Here is a 22,155-nt window from a genome sequence, read left to right on the forward strand (position 1 = left end):
CTAGCGTAGGTGGTAAGGATCTATTGTTTTTGAGCCAAAAGATGGCTTTGTTCAGTAGGTCCTGGTGTAGCTCACGTTTGCCCGGACTGAGAGGAGGGACCCCAGAGAGAACAGTGACGTATGGGGCGGCTTCGGGGGGTAGGTCAATACGATGTCTTCTTTCTAGGGGGATCATATGAGCTCTATGTGATGGATGTTCAGGATTACAAGTAGCTTTTTCCCCAGTATGAGTGGGTAGTGTCAGAGGGGGGTTGCAAGTTTGAAATGTCCTGGGAGCATTGATCATAGACCTTTCTCGGGTGTTATGGTGGATGTTAGAGGGGGTAGAACGTGTGGGTTTAACAGTATTTCCAGTTAATGGATATGTCCCAATTACAGTTTTTTCGATCCTGGTCAGCCTGTCCCCCAAGTCATTTATTTTTGCTACCAGTGGAGATAGAGCAGTGATGAGCAGTCGCTCAATTTGGGCCAAAAGGGTCACTTGAAGGGGGGATACAGAGTCATTAGGTCGAGTCTCGGCTTTTTCCAACGTAAATGAGGCTGGGTTGGGGGGAAGTAGAGAGGAGCTGCAGTTATTGAATGGAGGGAGGGTTATATCGGGAGATGCCTGGGGGGAGAAATGTACAAGATCAGTGTCTCTGGCCACTATGGGGGGGGTTGATGTATCCGGGATATAGTTTGTGCCACACAGGGCGTTCAGCTCTTCCCAGACTGACATAATAGTTTGTAGTCTGGATCCGGAAGGCAACGGTAATTAGTTCAAAGCGGTAGAGGTTAATAGGATAGAACCTGACTGTACCTTATCCTATGTTGGAGCCAAGAATGGTGGCCCGCCCCGTCCTCTTTGTGCCTCTGAGGGCCACAGAGGGCCCGCCCTTGTCCAGGGCTTAGCCCGGCGCCGCCCGCGCGCGTCCCGCGAGGCGGTAGGGACCTCTGCCTTTAGTGCGCCTCCGTGCGCGATTCCCGGTGGGCGTGTCACCGCCAAGGATGCTGGGGGCTGTAGTCTCTCTCATGGCTGCCGCGTGGTGGAGGAAGCGGCGGCCGGAGACCAACAGCAGCAGGAGTGTAGCGTGACCCCCGGTGAGTTCTCCAAATGCCCCCGTCAGCCCTCGGGACCCCCGCTCGTCCGCAGGGACCCCCGCCTTTAGTGCGCCTCCGTGCGCGATTCCCGGTGGGCGTGTCACCGCCAAGGATGCTGGGGGCTGTAGTCTCTCTCACGGCTGCCGCGTGGTGGAGGAAGCGGCGGCCGGAGACCAACAGCAGCAGGAGTGTAGCGTGACCCCCGGTGAGTTCTCCAAATGCCCCCGTCAGCCCTCGGGACCCCCGCTCGTCCGCAGGGACCCCCGCCTTTAGTGCGCCTCCGTGCGCGATTCCCGGTGGGCGTGTCACCGCCAAGGATGCTGGGGGCTGTAGTCTCTCTCACGGCTGCCGCGTGGTGGAGCAAGCGGCGGCCAGAGACCAACAGCAGCAGGAGTGTAGCGTGACCCCCGGTGAGTTCTCCAAATGCCCCCGTCAGCCCTCGGGACCCCCGCTCGTCCGCAGGGACCCCCGCCTTTAGTGCGCCTCCGTGCGCGATTCCCGGTGGGCGTGTCACCGCCAAGGATGCTGGGGGCTGTAGTCTCTCTCACGGCTGCCGCGTGGTGGAGGAAGCGGCGGCCGGAGACCAACAGCAGCAGGAGTGTAGCGTGACCCCCGGTGAGTTCTCCAAATGCCCCCGTCAGCCCTCGGGACCCCCGCTCGTCCGCAGGGACCCCCGCCTTTAGTGCGCCTCCGTGCGCGATTCCCGGTGGGCGTGTCACCGCCAAGGATGCTGGGGGCTGTAGTCTCTCTCACGGCTGCCGCGTGGTGGAGGAAGCGGCGGCCGGAGACCAACAGCAACAGGAGTGTAGCGTGACCCCCGGTGAGTTCTCCAAATGCCCCCGTCAGCCCTCGGGACCCCCGCTCGTCCGTAGGGACCCCCGCCTTTAGTGCGCCTCCGTGCGCGATTCCCGGTGGGCGTGTCACTGCCAAGGATGCTGGGGGCTGTAGTCTCTCTCACGGCTGCCGCGTGGTGGAGGAAGCGGCGGCCGGAGACCAACAGCAGCAGGAGTGTAGCGTGACCCCCGGTGAGTTCTCCAAATGCCCCCGTCAGCCCTCGGGACCCCCGCTCGTCCGCAGGGACCCCCGCCTTTAGTGCGCCTCCGTGCGCGATTCCCGGTGGGCGTGTCACCGCCAAGGATGCTGGGGGCTGTAGTCTCTCTCACGGCTGCCGCGTGGTGGAGGAAGCGGCGGCCGGAGACCAACAGCAGCAGGAGTGTAGCGTGACCCCCGGTGAGTTCTCCAAATGCCCCCGTCAGCCCTCGGGACCCCCGCTCGTCCGCAGGGACCCCCGCCTTTAGTGCGCCTCCGTGCGCGATTCCCGGTGGGCGTGTCACCGCCAAGGATGCTGGCGGCTGTAGTCTCTCTCACGGCTGCCGCGTGGTGGAGGAAGCGGCGCCGGAGACCAACAGCAGCAGGAGTGTAGCGTGACCCCCGGTGAGTTCTCCAAATGCCCCCGTCAGCCCTCGGGACCCCCGCTCGTCCGCAGGGACCCCCGCCTTTAGTGCGCCTCCGTGCGCGATTCCCGGTGGGCGTGTCACCGCCAAGGATGCTGGGGGCTGTAGTCTCTCTCACGGCTGCCGCGTGGTGGAGGAAGCGGCGGCCGGAGACCAACAGCAGCAGGAGTGTAGCGTGACCCCCGGTGAGTTCTCCAAATGCCCCCGTCAGCCCTCGGGACCCCCGCTCGTCCGCAGGGACCCCCGCCTTTAGTGCGCCTCCGTGCGCGATTCCCGGTGGGCGTGTCACCGCCAAGGATGCTGGGGGCTGTAGTCTCTCTCACGGCTGCCGCGTGGTGGAGGAAGCGGCGGCCGGAGACCAACAGCAGCAGGAGTGTAGCGTGACCCCCGGTGAGTTCTCCAAATGCCCCCGTCAGCCCTCGGGACCCCCGCTCGTCCGCAGGGACCCCCGCCTTTAGTGCGCCTCCGTGCGCGATTCCCGGTGGGCGTGTCACCGCCAAGGATGCTGGGGGCTGTAGTCTCTCTCACGGCTGCCGCGTGGTGGAGGAAGCGGCGGCCGGAGACCAACAGCAGCAGGAGTGTAGCGTGACCCCCGGTGAGTTCTCCAAATGCCCCCGTCAGCCCTCGGGACCCCCGCTCGTCCGCAGGGACCCCCGCCTTTAGTGCGCCTCCGTGCGCGATTCCCGGTGGGCGTGTCACCGCCAAGGATGCTGGGGGCTGTAGTCTCTCTCACGGCTGCCGCGTGGTGGAGGAAGCGGCGGCCGGAGACCAACAGCAGCAGGAGTGTAGCGTGACCCCCGGTGAGTTCTCCAAATGCCCCCGTCAGCCCTCGGGACCCCCGCTCGTCCGCAGGGACCCCCGCCTTTAGTGCACCTCCGTGCGCGATTCCCGGTGGGCGTGTCACCGCCAAGGATGCTGGGGGCTGTAGTCTCTCTCACGGCTGCCGCGTGGTGGAGGAAGCGGCGGCCGGAGACCAACAGCAGCAGGAGTGTAGCGTGACCCCCGGTGAGTTCTCCAAATGCCCCCGTCAGCCCTCAGGACCCCCGCTCGTCCGCAGGGACCCCCGCCTTTAGTGCGCCTCCGTGCGCGATTCCCGGTGGGCGTGTCACCGCCAAGGATGCTGGGGGCTGTAGTCTCTCTCACGGCTGCCGCGTGGTGGAGGAAGCGGCGGCCGGAGACCAACAGCAGCAGGAGTGTAGCGTGACCCCCGGTGAGTTCTCCAAATGCCCCCGTCAGCCCTCGGGACCCCCGCTCGTCCGCAGGGACCCCCGCCTTTAGTGCGCCTCCGTGCGCGATTCCCGGTGGGCGTGTCACCGCCAAGGATGCTGGGGGCTGTAGTCTCTCTCACGGCTGCCGCGTGGTGGAGGAAGCGGGGGCCGGAGACCAACAGCAGCAGGAGTGTAGCGTGACCCCCGGTGAGTTCTCCAAATGCCCCCATCAGCCCTCGGGACCCCCGCTCGTCCGCAGGGACCCCCGCCTTTAGTGCGCCTCCGTGCGCGATTCCCGGTGGGCGTGTCACCGCCAAGGATGCTGGGGGCTGTAGTCTCTCTCACGGCTGCCGCGTGGTGGAGGAAGCGGCGGCCGGAGACCAACAGCAGCAGGAGTGTAGCGTGACCCCCGGTGAGTTCTCCAAATGCCCCCGTCAGCCCTCGGGACCCCCCCCCCACTGCCAATCTTGTTAAGGACCAAGTGAGTGTCCTGTATGAAAACCTTTAAGAAAATAGTGCCTTTAAGTTGTAACTAAAACCTAGGGAGTAACAACACATGTAATAGGGTGGGGTTGTCATGGGAGGTTACAAAACAAGACAGGGAGGTACTAAGGAAGGACTACAAAGCCTAATGACCAATGAAAAGCCACCATTTACAGGCGCTAATTAAATAGATGGGCGGGAAGTACGCTGAGCTTTATGCACATATCTTGAATACAGCATGGCTTGAAGAGAGAAGCGCAAGCGCTGTCTAGGGACACCCAAAAAAGCGCTGCATGCGTTTTTGTTCCTGCATACTTTAGTCAACCCTGTCTCATAATTTGGTCCTCGCGTGCTGCATAATTCCTGTGGATACGGTTATACCTCTCTCTATGTACTGTTTGTTCATAGAGCTCATCAAATTGGTTCCAATTTCATTATATAATAAAACACTATATTAAAAGGCAAATATTGAAAACAAAACTCATATTTTGTCAAAGTTTAAAAAAACATACATAACAGCAAAAAAAAAGGAAAATTCAAAAATGTGTATTTCCGTGCTAAAATGTGTAAGTAGGTAAAAAGTGTGCGGGCGGTAAAAAGTTGCATGGTGGTGTTAGGGCAAAGCCATATCAGTAAAGAGGCAAGGATTGAACGGAAAGTTACTGTTAGTTTGAAAGCCTAAAGGTGGGGGGGCTAGAAAGGAATAAATCCCTCCATGAAACAATATTAAAAACATGTAGGTTTAAAGACAACACCCTTTCCAGACCGGCCCACAAAACAAATTAACATTATGATGTATTTTGATTTTTTAAGACTTTGGGTTTCTTGCTAAATTATTTAGATCCTTCAAAATTGCCCTTTTTCCTACCCCAAAGTACTACGGCGCTTTATGCAACATAACTTAAGATATAAAATAACATAGCAAAATGCAAAAGAGCACACGCACTGATCCTTGAACCATGGTGGTTTACCTCAACATACACATTTGTTATGTAGTTTAACATTACATAGCGCTAAATTGACCCGAAGGGTGTGGAGCGCTTTACATGCGCACCAGTTACATTACACAAGGACACATTCATACACATCCCGCACATCATCACGTTCACTTCGAAATGTCAACTATTATTTCGTCCCCAATCTTTTCCAAGCAGTCATACATTCGTGTGAGTGAACGGAAATTACTTACCGGTCCCAGGGCATGGCTGTCACTCGATGAGCCTCCGAGGCCGCATCTGCGGTTCTTACTCATCAACCGAAGGGCTGACCGGCTTTAATTTCCCTTTACCGTTTCCAAGGTTCGCGCAGCATCCAAAATCCTGGAGAGAGGCGGCGCCGCGAACACCGACTGGGATAGCGCCGAGCGAGCTTGCCCGGCTTGTTGCACCGGTCTGCAGGTTCGGACGGTCTCTTCCTGGCTAGTCCGAGACTTCTGGGGAGGGCGGGGCTTACCGCGAGCGCTCGGCTGTGCGCACAAACATTTTCTGAAAGGATTTAAAGGAAGGCGTGAATTTGAGAAAAATTGTGTTGTTCTGTACTGGATCTGGGTACAGGAACATCCTTCTGTGCTGGGAGCCTTGGGGGAAACAGCTCTAAAACACTGACTCTAAAACAAGTCAATTGCTACGAGGGACAGCTATTTGTTTAAGGTGGATTTAATATAAAAGATTAGAATTTGAAAAGTCAAGTCAAGTCAGATAATTTATATAGCGCGCTACATACCCAGAGGGTCTCAAGGCGCTTGGAGAAGGGTGGGGGGTTATTTGTCGAATATCCAGGTTTTAAGTTGCTTTCTGAATGCTAGGTGGTTTTGAGTGAGTCGGAGGTGGATCTTGTTCAAGATCGATGATGGTACGATTTAACTTCCCCCAAATACAGGCTGCCGACCGAATTAAGTTACTAATTACAGCCACCCCTTGGGATGTCATAGTCTCCGGCTAGTTTTGAATCATCACAATTCAGACCCCGCTATCCTCACCCAGAATTTTCCGGATAGTCTGACGATTGCTCGAACATCCCCGCACCCCGAACCATATCAATACTGTTCATCTACTAGCTCCAGCTGAACAGATTGCCATAAGATACGCTGGTAAAAAACCAAGCTCGCCTTCCCTGTCCCGTACTTCACCAAAATTATATGAATTGAAGCAAGAACTGAGCTCAATAATTTTCTCATTAGCCGCTCAAACTACAAGCCTACATCGCTAAGAGGTTACAAATACAAAACAAGAAAGACCAAACTATCTAAAATGTAGATGCCTTCCCCCGCAGAAAGGTCCTTATACAGAAGCAGGATTTTTCCTAATTTATTTCAGAAATGCTCACACAGTCCTGATGATGCTCTAAAATTTAAAAAGATCGAAACGTCATCGACCCCCTGTTGAAAATCCTCCCTTTGGACATATTGTCTAGGATTTCAATGTTTTGTTATGTGTGATATGTTTTGTAATGTCACCCTCACTCAGTCACATTATGCACACCTGTCACTTATGTGAGCGCCAGTAACTATCATTGTTTTGTCTTCTATTAAATATCCACCTATTGCCCTGAAAAACGTGCTCCATGAATTGATTGGCTCATTTAACAAATTAAGCTTTATGCGACTGGACCTTCCCAGGCCAACTCTGAACCTCTGTTTTTCTACTATATATAGTCAAATAAAATCTGTCCACTGTTTTCCCTTTTAGTTTTTATATTAGATACATCACTATTTGTGTAAGAAATCAGAGGAGGCATATTCCACCGTTAGCAAGAATCTTTTATTTCTTTGGTATCCGGCACGGCTATCATTCACTAGCTGTCAGTCACATTCCACGTCATGAAGTAACCTAGTCTAGATTTCTTCTCTTTACATGCTGACGCCCGTCACATGACGTAGCGATCACATGATGCGGAAGTCATGTGGTATAACATAGACACCACTATTGTGGCGCACTAACGTATCTTTCCCCATATTTAATGGAAGCATCTGTATTCAGTACCGTCCTTCGCGGTGGGACACCGATACTCTGCACGTCATCCAGCATAGACTCCATCATCAAATTACGGAGGTAAAAGCTAACCAGCAACATTTTATGATAGCTTGCCCGCATATTGAGTGCTCACTGACAATACTATAGCCGGCAATACGCCTGGAGTTTTCACTCCGGCTATCTGTTTATTGTAAAGGTTGCTAAAACATTTTTTTTAGTAACCACTACGATTAGCACTATTTTTAACTCGAGTTAAAGACCCTACCGACATATTGCCATTCATGTACAGACCTTCCCTTGTGAGTCCTCTATGCAGGTATCAGCTTTTGTGTATACATATAGAGTACCAGTTTCATTTTCATGTTGTAGGTTCGACTGTTATTTTTCAGTTCCAGCCTCAAAATAACTATCATTGCACTATTGTTAAACATTTATTGTATTTAATGATTGCACGGTTTTAATGTAGATTCGCCATGCTTTCAGCGCCTCTATAATCCCAAGATATTAGGCTTATATCACAGGAGATTACAGTTATAATATCTTAGTATATCTCAGTAATACCAGCATTTAGTTAGAAGCTGGCCATCTACCATTATCATACTGCAGTATCAATAGTCCACATTTAGTCAGGGTTTCATTTACTTATATTACATTTTTCTCATAAGGTATAGGACTATACATCCAATTACAGGATCCATTTTCATTACTCTACATTACGGTCTGCCATCCAAGCAAGACTGAGTTACGTTACCATTACCTTATTTTACATTATTGAGGTAATTTATTGATCATTGCTACTTATCACCCTAATAGACCTGTCTGAATATATTCATAATTATGATGTTCTTCATCTCTTTACTTATGGACAATAGGTCTCCTTCGAGGTTATTTAAGCTGGTATTTCCCTACATCAAATAGTGTGCCCGCGTATCAGCTATATCTAGTCCAGTTATTGTTGCCGTCAAGTATTATCTTGAAGAAAGATCCAACAATAAATAATCAAGGTATATTACCTTTATAGCCCTCCATACTTCACTGACTATGATAGGATTAATAACACATATCCCGTCTGTATCTTATTAATTTCCATATGGTTTATCATCTTGCAATATTAGGTGCTGTTCCAATAATGAATCCACCTTTACTCTTTGGAATCTAGACATCCCATCTCGATAATACAGGTACCACAGTAGGAGACTTTGCACCACTTATCTTTCCACTCCTATGTGCCAGCACTGTGGACCATGTGGGACTCATCACATCTATCTCTTCATTTCCCCCTTTTCACTGAATAAATTGTACTTTGATAAGATGTATTCGAGATGTATCAGTTGTTAAAGATGTATTGATTGCCATAGGTGTACTCTCTCTCCCATAGAGTAGTCCATGCTCGATATTTGGTTAAACATCTAATCAGTCACCTGATTTCCACTTTAGTTTTATGACGGTAATCATGAAAGCGTACCCACAATTCAAAACTTGTATATGTCTAGCAATATAATTGTTTGTTGATAAACTATGTTTTTTCTTAATATTAGTGGTTTTGTCAAGCATTTACAAGAATATTTGTTCTAAGACTGTTTCATTTATTTCAGAAATTGTTGCCCTTCCTGACAAAGGCGTTACTTACGCCGAAACGCGCGTCGAATTATTTACAGCCTTGCCACTCCACTGCCCACTTCGTTTTTATTGAAAAGATTTGTTGTTCATATGATTTTTTGACTGTTTTAAATATAGATACACTAGATAATACTATGTATTAGATATTTTTACGGATTTTTTATGAAATGTATGCATAATTGAATAAAATATCAATATACTTTTTTAATAATTTGCTCTGATTTCATTTTGACTGTTCATGCTTGACACTACCTGTTTGTACTGTTAGACACATATTCAGTAATTGTCTATCATTTAGATAATTGTCTAGGAACTTTCAATACATTGTGAGCCAATGTAACTCTGCCAGTGCTTGCGTTGTCGAGGAACGACGTGCTCGGCCTAGAGCTAACTTAGCTGCTGCCGCCTGGATACTCTGGAGCCTAGCAATCAGGTATCCAGGGGATACCAGAAGCAGGGCATTACAGTAATCCAGGCGGCTCAATATTATATTTCTTACTACCGTAGTTCATGCCTGTGCTGGCAATAGCGGTAGTACTTTCCGGAGTCCTCGGATAAGAGTATAACAGCCTCCCACCAGTTTGTTAACGTGAGATTCCAGGTTTCATTTCTCAATGAAGCTAACCCCCAGGTTTCGTATGGCAGTCACTGGTGTTGGCATGCCATCCAAGGTTATATGGGCCAGAAGTCAGCTGGCAAGGCTCAAGGGACCCCCCCCCCCCACCTTGCATTGCAAAATCTCAGTTTTTTTCGTTATTAAAGTGGAGCGGGTTCTCCTTCAGCCATTTCACCATTTCTCGCATGCATGCGTGGAAACTATCCAGTGAGTCCACCTGGTCACCCTCAAGGGATACCATAAGCTGCATATCATCAGCTTAGTTAATCACGCTGATGTTATGTGCCTTGATGATCTCCAGCAAAGGTTGCATATGTGCGTTAAACAACACAGGACTGATGGAGGATCCCTGTGGTACCCCATGCCTATTCTTTACAAATCCCGACTGATATGGAGGGAGCGCTACAGCTTGCCATCTGTCCGATAGATAGGAGCACATCCAACTCAGTGCTGTACCCATCACCCCCAGGTCTTCCAGCCTTGACAGAAGAATGCCATGGTTGACCGTATCAAACGCGTTTGAAGATTATCTAAAACGGCCACCAAGGCTGTCTCTGTTCCATGACCCAGTCTAAACCCAAACTGTTCCTCCTCCAGTTTGCTGTTTATCTCCAAAAAGCAGGACAGTGCTCTGCTTACCCAACATTCCATGATCTTAATTGGTTAGGGTAAGAGGGATATTGGCCTATAGTTTTTATAACATCCTGTGTCTAGTGTGGGCTTCTTTAGGAGCTGCGAGATAACGGCCTGCTTCCAGATGGACGGTACCACACCAGAACAGAGAGACTGACAGCATAGCTGGTGTAGAATAGGAAAAAGTTCTGACCCAAATCCTTTCATCAACTTAGGAGGCATAGGATCCAGTGGTGACCCTGAGGAGATTCCTAAAGCTATTCGGGAAAACTCCTCCTCTGAAGGTACGGGAAGATTGTCCATAGTAGCCTGAGGGACATCCAGCTCGCATGTACCATCCCAATTGTCACAGTCACATCTCCCCTCCTTTTCCTGATCTGACAGAGCAGCTAGCGGTGTATCTCTCAGGCCTTCCACGATTTTATTTATCTTTTCTTGAAAGAAGAGGGCCAGTCCATCACACAGCTCCTGGGTGGGTTGGATTTTGCTGTTAGTACAATCAGGATAAATCATCTCTCTCAATATCCTGTAAATATCCCTAGATTTATTAGAGCTATTCAGAATTGTTGATGCAAAATAATCAGCTTTGGCCGCGACAATCTCTTTTTTGTATTTTATTATAATAAGCCTCCAGCTTGATTTATCCTTTTCCAAATAAGTCCTCCTCCACTGTCTTTCTGACGTTTTACAGGACAGCTTGAGATTCCTTAGGTTTTCCGTATACCATGGGGCTGAGGGGCGTCCTCTTTTCCTAATAACTTTAATCGGGCAAGTTGGTCCAGCCTCCTAGTTATATGCTCACTAAGCGCAATATAATTCTCTGTAACCTGCTTTCCAGGATTGAACAGAGTTTCCGTCTGAAATAGGGGGCTGCCCATTTGAGCTTTTCTCCGTAGCCGGACCCTGGAAGGTCCTAGTTTGTCTATCCACAGGTCTTATTTTATTCATATTTTGCACACTGAAAGTGACCAGATGGTGGTCTGTCCATCCCATAGGCAGGGTTTCCTCCATGATGATAAGGTCTTCCGTAGCAAAGACCAAGTCTAAGGTGTGACCTCCTGTGTGTGTTGGTACGGTCACCCATTGTTTTAAACTCAGAATAATACATGACTGAGTGATGTTATCAAAGGCTGTGTCCATACTTCTGTTGGGCCATAAGTTAAAGTCCCCCATGACTAACAGTTTACTGTGGGTAAGGGCCAAATTATTAATCACCTCAACCAGTTCTTGTTGTGCATTAATTGCCCCCGGTGGCCTATAGCAGATCACACCTGTGAGGGAGTGACCTGACTCCTCCTTCAGTGAGAAGCCTAAGAGCTCCGCACAGGTGACCTAATCTATATCCAATGGGACAAAATCCAACTCTTCTCTAAAGATGATTCCAGTTCCGCCTCCCCAACCCCTAACTCTGGTATTATGTCAAGCCTTTTATCCCAGTGGGCAGGCCAATTCAAGCTCCACCTCCATCCCTACCGCAGTCCAGGTTTCTGTCAAAAACAGAGCATCAAAATTGTATGTCTCTATAAGTAGCTGAATCTCAGTGGAATGTTTGGGAAGTGATCTGACACTAAGCAGTCCACAATTTAGGCCGCCCCTCCTCGATAAATCGAGCGCCAGCCCTGTCTTTTTTTCTAACATCAGTTTGATTTGCCCATCGTCCCTAGGCAGAGACTTACAATAGGGGTGATTGATATATCAGAAAGGTACCAGGCAGTTTATACAGGAAGCTACATGACCCATTAAGTAGTCGTTAGGTGAAATTTATGTCCCTCCACTCAATTAGCCCACAAAGACCGCGGTGGACCGGGGACCAACTAGGCCCTGCAGTAGGTAAGGGAATATGTGAGCAGCAAATAGTGCAAGTTATGTAATCTCCAGAGTTTTCCTCAGTATTACAGGTTAGCCACATATGCCATATTATCTACAGATTTTATCAAATAAAATGTGTTTCTAGTTCAAATGGATCAAAAATTACTGAAAAGGCAGCAACGGAAAGGCCATTGAAAAGTTACACTGGTGACTTTTAAATTGCTAACCGAGTTGTCTGGGTGTTAATCTCGAACTAATGAGGTGAAAGCTTTTCCCAGATAGTGTTAACATGTGTAAAGATGACAAAATAATGAGGTAATACTCTAAAAACAAGCATTTGCGATGCAACAGGTCTCACATTACTGATAGTTTGAGGTATTGGTGTTGCAAATAATAATGCAATGCCAACAGCGCATACTTTCAGTAATGCGAGACCTAGTGCATTGCAAGTGATTGCATAGTGAGCCGGGAACTAGCATTGTATGTCTCAGTGCAGTACCTCAAGCTGCTCCTAGAGCTCCCTAGTGAGCATGCCACCAGCACTGCATGTCTAAGTGCATTATCGCAAGCTGTTCCTAGAGGTTCCTAGAGGTCCCTAGTGAGCAAGGCACCAGCACGGCTTGTCTAGGTGCAGCACCGCAAGTTGCTCCTTGAGGTCCCTAGTGAGCATCATAAACTTTGAAGACATGGTAAATCCACCCTACTCATAATGTATTGCATGCAAGACAGAACAACAAGTACATTCAAATAGCTATGTCCATTTAAAGAATTAATAGCTTTGAAATGTGACAAATGTATTATATTAATTCCAATTAGGTTGTACTCTATGTGGAGCTGATGTAGGGAAACTTATAGAAGGTCTAATATAAATGTGAGATGTGTAGGTGCAGTACCACAAGCTGGGCCTAGAGATCCCTATTGAGCATCAAACTTTTGGTCACATATGGTACTCCCAAAATAGACCCCGAAGCTTGTCCAATGCCAGATACGTGCAAGGGACATCAGCGAGCCAATCGGCATCCTCCCCTCTGCCACAGCGGACCACGTGTGGGAAAACGTTCAATTCAAGCGCCTGACGAACCAGCACAAAGACGTCACCTGGATCGCCATCCAAGGAGGACATCCTATGAGAGCCTTCATGCATGCAAGAGGACTCAACTGATACAAGTCCTGCCCGAGAGGGTGGACGAGATGAGATACCATCTCTTCTGGGAGTGCACGTATGCACAGGACCTGCTGAAGCCCCTAGGCACTGAGCTTAGGGCCTGGATTCCTATTTCATGCATCACCGTGAACTCTGTGATGTATGGTTTGTTCCCAGGGACACATGCACTAGGAGACCTCCAGGGCTGCTGGAGGCTCCTGTGCTGTTTTAAAGATGTTCTACTGTTTAAATGGGGGGTGGGGGGGGGGGGGGGGGGGAAGGGGCACTAACCTCTTTTTGTCCATTTAACCCAGGAACCGGTTGGCGACAAGAGAGAGGAGAAGGCGGATGAAGACAGGTGGAGTAAATGTAGTTATTTACTGTATGTATTAGACTAACAAGACCTTTTCCCTTCACAGGTAAAAGGTCAGTGGGATAGCTTGCACACTTGTTGCTAAGTTTGTTACCAATGACTGACAAATAAATAGGGTGTTGTGGAAGTTGACGATTGATGTATCTGAACCAGAAATGACGCACCAACAAGGAAAATAAAATATCCACCCTATTTTATTTATTTATTTATTTATTTCATTTCTAAAGCGCTACAGCTACCCAACAAAGGGTTTCCCGGCGCTGATGATTCCGTGCATTGATACCCTACCCATAACGCATTGCATGAAAGACAGTACCACAGTACATTCAATATATCCAATTAGTAACTTTGAAATGTGACTAAAGAATTATTATATTAATTCCGGTTTAGGTTGAATTCTATGTGGAGCTGATTAAGTGAAATTTATAGAAGGTCTAATATAGATGTGTAGGTGCAGGACGGCACACTGTGCCTAGAGGTTCCTTGTGAGCATCAAACTTTTAGTCAAATATGGTACTGCCCTAATGCGTTGCATGCAAGACAGTACCACATGTACATTCAAATAGCTATGCCCATATATACAATTAATAGCTTTGAAATGTGACAAAACAATTATTATATTAATTGTACTATATGTGGAGTTGATGAAGGGAAATCTATAGAAGGTCTAATACAAATGTGAGATGTGCTAGTGAATAAAGTAACCACTGCCAATCAAAGGATCAAAATAAGCTTTATTCGGCTTTTGAGTTTAAAACCATAAAAGCAGCAAAATGAAGTACATTTCATACAAGAATATCTCAGCATAACATTTCATAATTAAACAGCATAACATTTCATAATTAAAAAAGGAATTGATTTGAACCCAACTAAAATCATTTAACAAACAAATCTACTATTCAAAGTAATAACCCAAGATACACAGAATCCCCCCTATTTCACCCGATATAAAGGTGATTCGGTGCTCGGGGACCAGGATAGAAATCGTGCAGGTCCCAGATACAGATGGAACCATCTCCAAGTTTGGGTTTGGTAGATCTCAAATAGGGGGCAATGTTTCTGTATTTAAATTTAATTAAGATCCAGTCCCCCGAAACATTTTTGGGTAAATGACCAAGCCACCCCACCCTTCTGACGCTCATTATCCCGCCGTCTAGCGTAGGTGGTAAGGATCTATTGTTTTTGAGCCAAAAGATGGCTTTGTTCAGTAGGTCCTGGTGTAGCTCACGTTTGCCCGGACTGAGAGGAGGGACCCCAGAGAGAACAGTGACGTATGGGGCGGCTTCGGGGGGTAGGTCAATACGATGTCTTCTTTCTAGGGGGATCATATGAGCTCTATGTGATGGATGTTCAGGATTACAAGTAGCTTTTTCCCCAGTATGAGTGGGTAGTGTCAGAGGGGGGTTGCAAGTTTGAAATGTCCTGGGAGCATTGATCATAGACCTTTCTCGGGTGTTATGGTGGATGTTAGAGGGGGTAGAACGTGTGGGTTTAACAGTATTTCCAGTTAATGGATATGTCCCAATTACAGTTTTTTCGATCCTGGTCAGCCTGTCCCCCAAGTCATTTATTTTTGCTACCAGTGGAGATAGAGCAGTGATGAGCAGTCGCTCAATTTGGGCCAAAAGGGTCACTTGAAGGGGGGATACAGAGTCATTAGGTCGAGTCTCGGCTTTTTCCAACGTAAATGAGGCTGGGTTGGGGGGAAGTAGAGAGGAGCTGCAGTTATTGAATGGAGGGAGGGTTATATCGGGAGATGCCTGGGGGGAGAAATGTACAAGATCAGTGTCTCTGGCCACTATGGGGGGGGTTGATGTATCCGGGATATAGTTTGTGCCACACAGGGCGTTCAGCTCTTCCCAGACTGACATAATAGTTTGTAGTCTGGATCCGGAAGGCAACGGTAATTAGTTCAAAGCGGTAGAGGTTAATAGGATAGAACCTGACTGTACCTTATCCTATGTTGGAGCCAAGAATGGTGGCCCGCCCCGTCCTCTTTGTGCCTCTGAGGGCCACAGAGGGCCCGCCCTTGTCCCGGGCTTAGCCCGGCACTGCCCGCGCGCGTCCCGCGAGGCGGTAGGGACCTCTGCCTTTAGTGCGCCTCCGTGCGCGATTCCCGGTGGGCGTGTCACCGCCAAGGATGCTGGGGGCTGTAGTCTCTCTCATGGCTGCCGCGTGGTGGAGGAAGCGGCGGCCGGAGACCAACAGCAGCAGGAGTGTAGCGTGACCCCCGGTGAGTTCTCCAAATGCCCCCGTCAGCCCTCGGGACCCCCGCTTGTCCGCAGGGACCCCCGCCTTTAGTGCGCCTCCGTGCGCGATTCCCGGTGGGCGTGTCACCGCCAAGGATGCTGGGGGCTGTAGTCTCTCTCACGGCTGCCGCGTGGTGGAGGAAGCGGCGGCCGGAGACCAACAGCAGCAGGAGTGTAGCGTGACCCCCGGTGAGTTCTCCAAATGCCCCCGTCAGCCCTCGGGACCCCCGCTCGTCCGCAGGGACCCCCGCCTTTAGTGCGCCTCCGTGCGCGATTCCCGGTGGGCGTGTCACCGCCAAGGATGCTGGGGGCTGTAGTCTCTCTCACGGCTGCCGCGTGGTGGAGGAAGCGGCGGCCGGAGACCAACAGCAGCAGGAGTGTAGCGTGACCCCCGGTGAGTTCTCCAAATGCCCCCGTCAGCCCTCGGGACCCCCGCTCGTCCGCAGGGACCCCCGCCTTTAGTGCGCCTCCATGCGCGATTCCCGGTGGGCGTGTCACCGCCAAGGATGCTGGGGGCTGTAGTCTCTCTCACGGCTGCCGCGTGGTGGAGGAAGCGGCGGCCGGAGACCAACAGCAGCAGGAGTGTAGCGTGACCCCCGGTGAGTTCTCCAAATGCCCCCGTCAGCCCTCGGGACCCCCGCTCATCCGCAGGGACCCCCGCCTTTAGTGCGCCTCCGTGCGCGATTCCCGGTGGGCGTGTCACCGCCAAGGATGCTGGGGGCTGTAGTCTCTCTCACGGCTGCCGCGTGGTGGAGGAAGCGGCGGCCGGAGACCAACAGCAGCAGGAGTGTAGCGTGACCCCCGGTGAGTTCTCCAAATGCCCCCGTCAGCCCTCGGGACCCCCGCTCGTCCGCAGGGACCCCCGCCTTTAGTGCGCCTCCGTGCGCGATTCCCGGTGGGCGTGTCACCGCCAAGGATGCTGGGGGCTGTAGTCTCTCTCACGGCTGCCGCGTGGTGGAGGAAGCGGCGGCCGGAGACCAACAGCAGCAGGAGTGTAGCGTGACCCCCGGTGAGTTCTCCAAATGCCCCCGTCAGCCCTCGGGACCCCCGCTCGTCCGCAGGGACCCCCGCCTTTAGTGCGCCTCCGTGCGCGATTCCCGGTGGGCGTGTCACCGCCAAGGATGCTGGGGGCTGTAGTCTCTCTCACGGCTGCCGCGTGCGGAGGAAGCGGCGCCGGAGACCAACAGCAGCAGGAGTGTAGCGTGACCCCCGGTGAGTTCTCCAAATGCCCCCGTCAGCCCTCGGGACCCCCGCTCGTCCGCAGGGACCCCCGCCTTTAGTGCGCCTCCGTGCGCGATTCCCGGTGGGCGTGTCACCGCCAAGGATGCTGGGGGCTGTAGTCTCTCTCACGGCTGCCGCGTGGTGGAGGAAGCGGCGGCCGGAGACCAACAGCAGCAGGAGTGTAGCGTGACCCCCGGTGAGTTCTCCAAATGCCCCCGTCAGCCCTCGGGACCCCCGCTCGTCCGCAGGGACCCCCGCCTTTAGTGCGCCTCCGTGCGCGATTCCCGGTGGGCGTGTCACCGCCAAGGATGCTGGGGGCTGTAGTCTCTCTCACGGCTGCCGCGTGGTGGAGGAAGCGGCGGCCGGAGACCAACAGCAGCAGGAGTGTAGCGTGACCCCCGGTGAGTTCTCCAAATGCCCCCGTCAGCCCTCGAGACCCCCGCTCGTCCGCAGGGACCCCCGCCTTTAGTGCGCCTCCGTGCGCGATTCCCGGTGGGCGTGTCACCGTCAAGGATGCTGGGGGCTGTAGTCTCTCTCACGGCTGCCGCGTGGTGGAGGAAGCGGCGGCCGGAGACCAACAGCAGCAGGAGTGTAGCGTGACCCCCGGTGAGTTCTCCAAATGCCCCCGTCAGCCCTCGGGACCCCCGCTCGTCCGCAGGGACCCCCGCCTTTAGTGCACCTCCGTGCGCGATTCCCGGTGGGCGTGTCACCGCCAAGGATGCTGGGGGCTGTAGTCTCTCTCACGGCTGCCGCGTGGTGGAGGAAGCGGCGGCCGGAGACCAACAGCAGCAGGAGTGTAGCGTGACCCCCGGTGAGTTCTCCAAATGCCCCCGTCAGCCCTCGGGACCCCCGCTCGTCCGCAGGGACCCCCGCCTTTAGTGCACCTCCGTGCGCGATTCCCGGTGGGCGTGTCACCGCCAAGGATGCTGGGGGCTGTAGTCTCTCTCACGGCTGCCGCGTGGTGGAGGAAGCGGCGGCCGGAGACCAACAGCAGCAGGAGTGTAGCGTGACCCCCGGTGAGTTCTCCAAATGCCCCCGTCAGCCCTCGGGACCCCCGCTCGTCCGCAGGGACCCCCGCCTTTAGTGCGCCTCTGTGCGCGATTCCCGGTGGGCGTGTCACCGCCAAGGATGCTGGGGGCTGTAGTCTCTCTCACGGCTGCCGCGTGGTGGAGGAAGCGGCGGCCGGAGACCAACAGCAGCAGGAGTGTAGCGTGACCCCCGGTGAGTTCTCCAAATGCCCCCGTCAGCCCTCGGGACCCCCGCTCGTCCGCAGGGACCCCCGCCTTTAGTGCGCCTCCGTGCGCGATTCCCGGTGGGCGTGTCACCGCCAAGGATGCTGGGGGCTGTAGTCTCTCTCACGGCTGCCGCGTGGTGGAGGAAGCGGCGGCCGGAGACCAACAGCAGCAGGAGTGTAGCGTGACCCCCGGTGAGTTCTCCAAATGCCCCCATCAGCCCTCGGGACCCCCGCTCGTCCGCAGGGACCCCCGCCTTTAGTGCGCCTCCGTGCGCGATTCCCGGTGGGCGTGTCACCGCCAAGGATGCTGGGGGCTGTAGTCTCTCTCACGGCTGCCGCGTGGTGGAGGAAGCGGCGGCCGGAGACCAACAGTAGCAGGAGTGTAGCGTGACCCCCGGTGAGTTCTCCAAATGCCCCCGTCAGCCCTCGGGACCCCCCCCACTGCCAATCTTGTTAAGGACCAAGTGAGTGTCCTGTATGAAAACCTTTAAGAAAATAGTGCCTTTAAGTTGTAACTAAAACCTAGGGAGTAACAACACATGTAATAGGGTGGGGTTGTCATGGGAGGTTACAAAACAAGACAGGGAGGTACTAAGGAAGGACTACAAAGCCTAATGACCAATGAAAAGCCACCATTTACAGGCGCTAATTAAATAGATGGGCGGGAAGTACGCTGAGCTTTATGCACATATCTTGAATACAGCATGGCTTGAAGAGAGAAGCGCAAGCGCTGTCTAGGGACACCCAAAAAAGCGCTGCATGCGTTTTTGTTCCTGCATACTTTAGTCAACCCTGTCTCATAATTTGGTCCTCGCGTGCTGCATAATTCCTGTGGATACGGTTATACCTCTCTCTATGTACTGTTTGTTCATAGAGCTCATCAAATTGGTTCCAATTTCATTATATAATAAAACACTATATTAAAAGGCAAATATTGAAAACAAAACTCATATTTTGTCAAAGTTTAAAAAAACATACATAACAGCAAAAAAAAAGGAAAATTCAAAAATGTGTATTTCCGTGCTAAAATGTGTAAGTAGGTAAAAAGTGTGCGGGCGATAAAAAGTTGCATGGTGGTGTTAGGGCAAAGCCATATCAGTAAAGAGGCAAGGATTGAACGGAAAGTTACTGTTAGTTTGAAAGCCTAAAGGTGGGGGGGGCTAGAAAGGAATAAATCCCTCCATGAAACAATATTAAAAACATGTAGGTTTAAAGACAACACCCTTTCCAGACCGGCCCACAAAACAAATTAACATTATGATGTATTTTGATTTTTTAAGACTTTGGGTTTCTTGCTAAATTATTTAGATCCTTCAAAATTGCCCTTTTTCCTACCCCAAAGTACTACGGCGCTTTATGCAACATAACTTAAGATATAAAATAACATAGCAAAATGCAAAAGAGCACACGCACTGATCCTTGAACCATGGTGGTTTACCTCAACATACACATTTGTTATGTAGTTTAACATTACATAGCGCTAAATTGACCCGAAGGGTGTGGAGCGCTTTACATGCGCACCAGTTACATTACACAAGGACACATTCATACACATCCCGCACATCATCACGTTCACTTCGAAATGTCAACTATTATTTCGTCCCCAATCTTTTCCAAGCAGTCATACATTCGTGTGAGTGAACGGAAATTACTTACCGGTCCCAGGGCATGGCTGTCACTCGATGAGCCTCCGAGGCCGCATCTGCGGTTCTTACTCATCAACCGAAGGGCTGACCGGCTTTAATTTCCCTTTACCGTTTCCAAGGTTCGCGCAGCATCCAAAATCCTGGAGAGAGGCGGCGCCGCGAACACCGACTGGGATAGCGCCGAGCGAGCCTGCCCGGCTTGTTGCACCGGTCTGCAGGTTCGGACGGTCTCTTCCTGGCTAGTCCGAGACTTCTGGGGAGGGCGGGGCTTACCGCGAGCGCTCGGCTGTGCGCACAAACATTTTCTGAAAGGATTTAAAGGAAGGCGTGAATTTGAGAAAAATTGTGTTGTTCTGTACTGGATCTGGGTACAGGAACATCCTTCTGTGCTGGGAGCCTTGGGGGAAACAGCTCTAAAACACCGACTCTAAAACAAGTCAATTGCTACGAGGGACAGCTATTTGTTTAAGGTGGATTTAATATAAAAGATTAGAATTTGAAAAGTCAAGTCAAGTCAGATAATTTATATAGCGCGCTACATACCCAGAGGGTCTCAAGGCGCTTGGGGAAGGGTGGGGGGTTATTTGTCGAATATCCAGGTTTTAAGTTGCTTTCTGAATGCTAGGTGGTTTTGAGTGAGTCGGAGGTGGATGGGAAGTGAATTCCAGGTTATGGCAGCCAGATAGGAGAAGGATCTTCCTCCCATGGTGGTTTTGTTGATGCGTGGAACAGCAGCAAGGGCTTGGTTGGAAGAGCGAAGCTGGCGGGAGGGGGTGTAGAAGGAAACTCGCGTGTTGAGGCATTCGGGTTCAAGTTCGTAAAGTGCTTTGTGTGCGTGGGTGAGGAGGCGGAATGTTATCCTCTTATTGACAGGGAGCCAGTGGAGGTCTTTCAGGTGATCGGAGATGTGGTCTTTACGCGGAATGTCTTGTATGAGTCTGGCTGATGCGTTCTGGATGCGTTGGAGTTTTTTCTGAAGTTTTGCGGTGGTACCGGCGTATAGGGTGTTTCCGTAGTCCAGGCGGCTTGTAAACAGTGCGCGGGTGACCGTTTTTCGGGATGGGTGCTTTTCCAAGGGCCGTTGGCCACCAGGAGTCGTCCCAGGCAGAGGGGGTGGTTCCCAAGATAAGGACTTCTGTTTTGTCCGAGTTCAGTTTCAGACGGCTGAGCTTCATCCACTCTGCTATTTCTTTCATTCCTTGATGTAAGTTGGTTTTGGCGGTGATGGGGTCTTTGGTGAGTGAGAGAATTAGTTGCGTGTCATCAGCATAGGAGATGATGTTGAGGTTGTGTTGTCGTGCGATGGTCGCGAGGGGGCTCATGTATACGTTGAAGAGGGTGGGGCTGAGTGAAGATCCTTGTGGTACGCCGCAGATGACTTCAGAGGCCTCTGATTTGAACGGTGGGAGGTGGACTCTCTGAGTTCTTCCGGCAAGGAACGAGGTGATCCATTCCAGTGCTTTTCCTTGGATTCCGATGTTTCTGAGGCGTTGTAGCAGGGTGCTATGACATACTGTGTCAAAGGCTGCGGAGAGGTCGAGGAGGATGAGGGCGACTGTGTCTCCATTGTCCAGTAGAGTTCGAATGTCGTCCGTTGCTGCGATGAGTGCGGTCTCAGTGCTGTGTTTGGCTCGGAAGCCGGATTGTGAGGAGTCGAGGGCTTTGTTGGTTTCGAGGAAGGTGGTGAGCTGGTTGTTGACTGCTTTCTCGATGACTTTGGCCGGGAATGGAAGGAGCGAGATGGGGCGGTAGTTTTTGAGTTCGGTGGGGTCAGCTGTGGGGTTTTTCAGAAGGGCGCTGAGTTCGGCGTGTTTCCAACTTTCAGGGAAGGTGGCGGAGTTGAGGGAGCAGTTGATGACGTCTCGGAGGTGTGGTGCTATGATGGAGTCCGCCTTGTTGAAGATGTGGTGAGGGCATGGGTCAGTGGGGGATCCTGAGTGGATGGAGTTCATCAGGCGGATGGTGTCCTCAGTGGAGAGTAGGGCGCTGAGTTCGGCGTGTTTCCAACTTTCAGGGAAGGTGGCGGAGTTGAGGGAGCAATTGATGACGTCTCGCAGGTGTGGTGCTATGATGGAGTCCGCCTTGTTGAAGATGTGGTGAGGGCATGGGTCAGTGGGGGATCCTGAGTGGATGGAGTTCATCAGGCGGATGGTGTCCTCAGTGGAGATTGGGTTCCAGTCATTGAGGATGTTCAGGGGGGGTGACTGTCCGGCAGAAGGTTGGGTGGGTTGGTCTCCGGGTTGGTTGTCGAAGCTGTTGTGGATGTCGGCGATTTTGTCGTGGAAGAACGAAGCTAAGGAGTCGCAAAGGGTTTGAGAGGGAGTGATGTCGTTGGAGTTGGCAGTGGGGTTGGTGAACTCTTTGACAATGTTGAATAATTCCTTGCTGTTGTGGGCGTTGTTGTCTAGTCTGT

General features: G+C 51.4%; 1 protein-coding gene across 1 annotated transcript in view; it reads right to left on the minus strand.

Annotated features, from left to right (window-relative positions):
• LOC147677713 (toll-like receptor 2) overlaps nucleotides 1-5,559 on the minus strand; it is a 209,414-nt gene extending 203,855 nt beyond the window's left edge. The window contains exon 1 of the mRNA XM_086946493.1: nucleotides 5,415-5,559. The gene's annotated coding sequence lies outside the window, so the exon portion shown is untranslated. The remainder of the gene's footprint in view (nucleotides 1-5,414) is intronic.
• Between the last annotated feature and the right edge of the window lie 16,596 nt (nucleotides 5,560-22,155).

Source organism: Lissotriton vulgaris, chromosome 12 (genome assembly GCF_964263255.1).
Source record: "Lissotriton vulgaris chromosome 12, aLisVul1.2, whole genome shotgun sequence".
In the NCBI taxonomy this organism is placed as follows: domain Eukaryota; kingdom Metazoa; phylum Chordata; class Amphibia; order Caudata; family Salamandridae; genus Lissotriton; species Lissotriton vulgaris.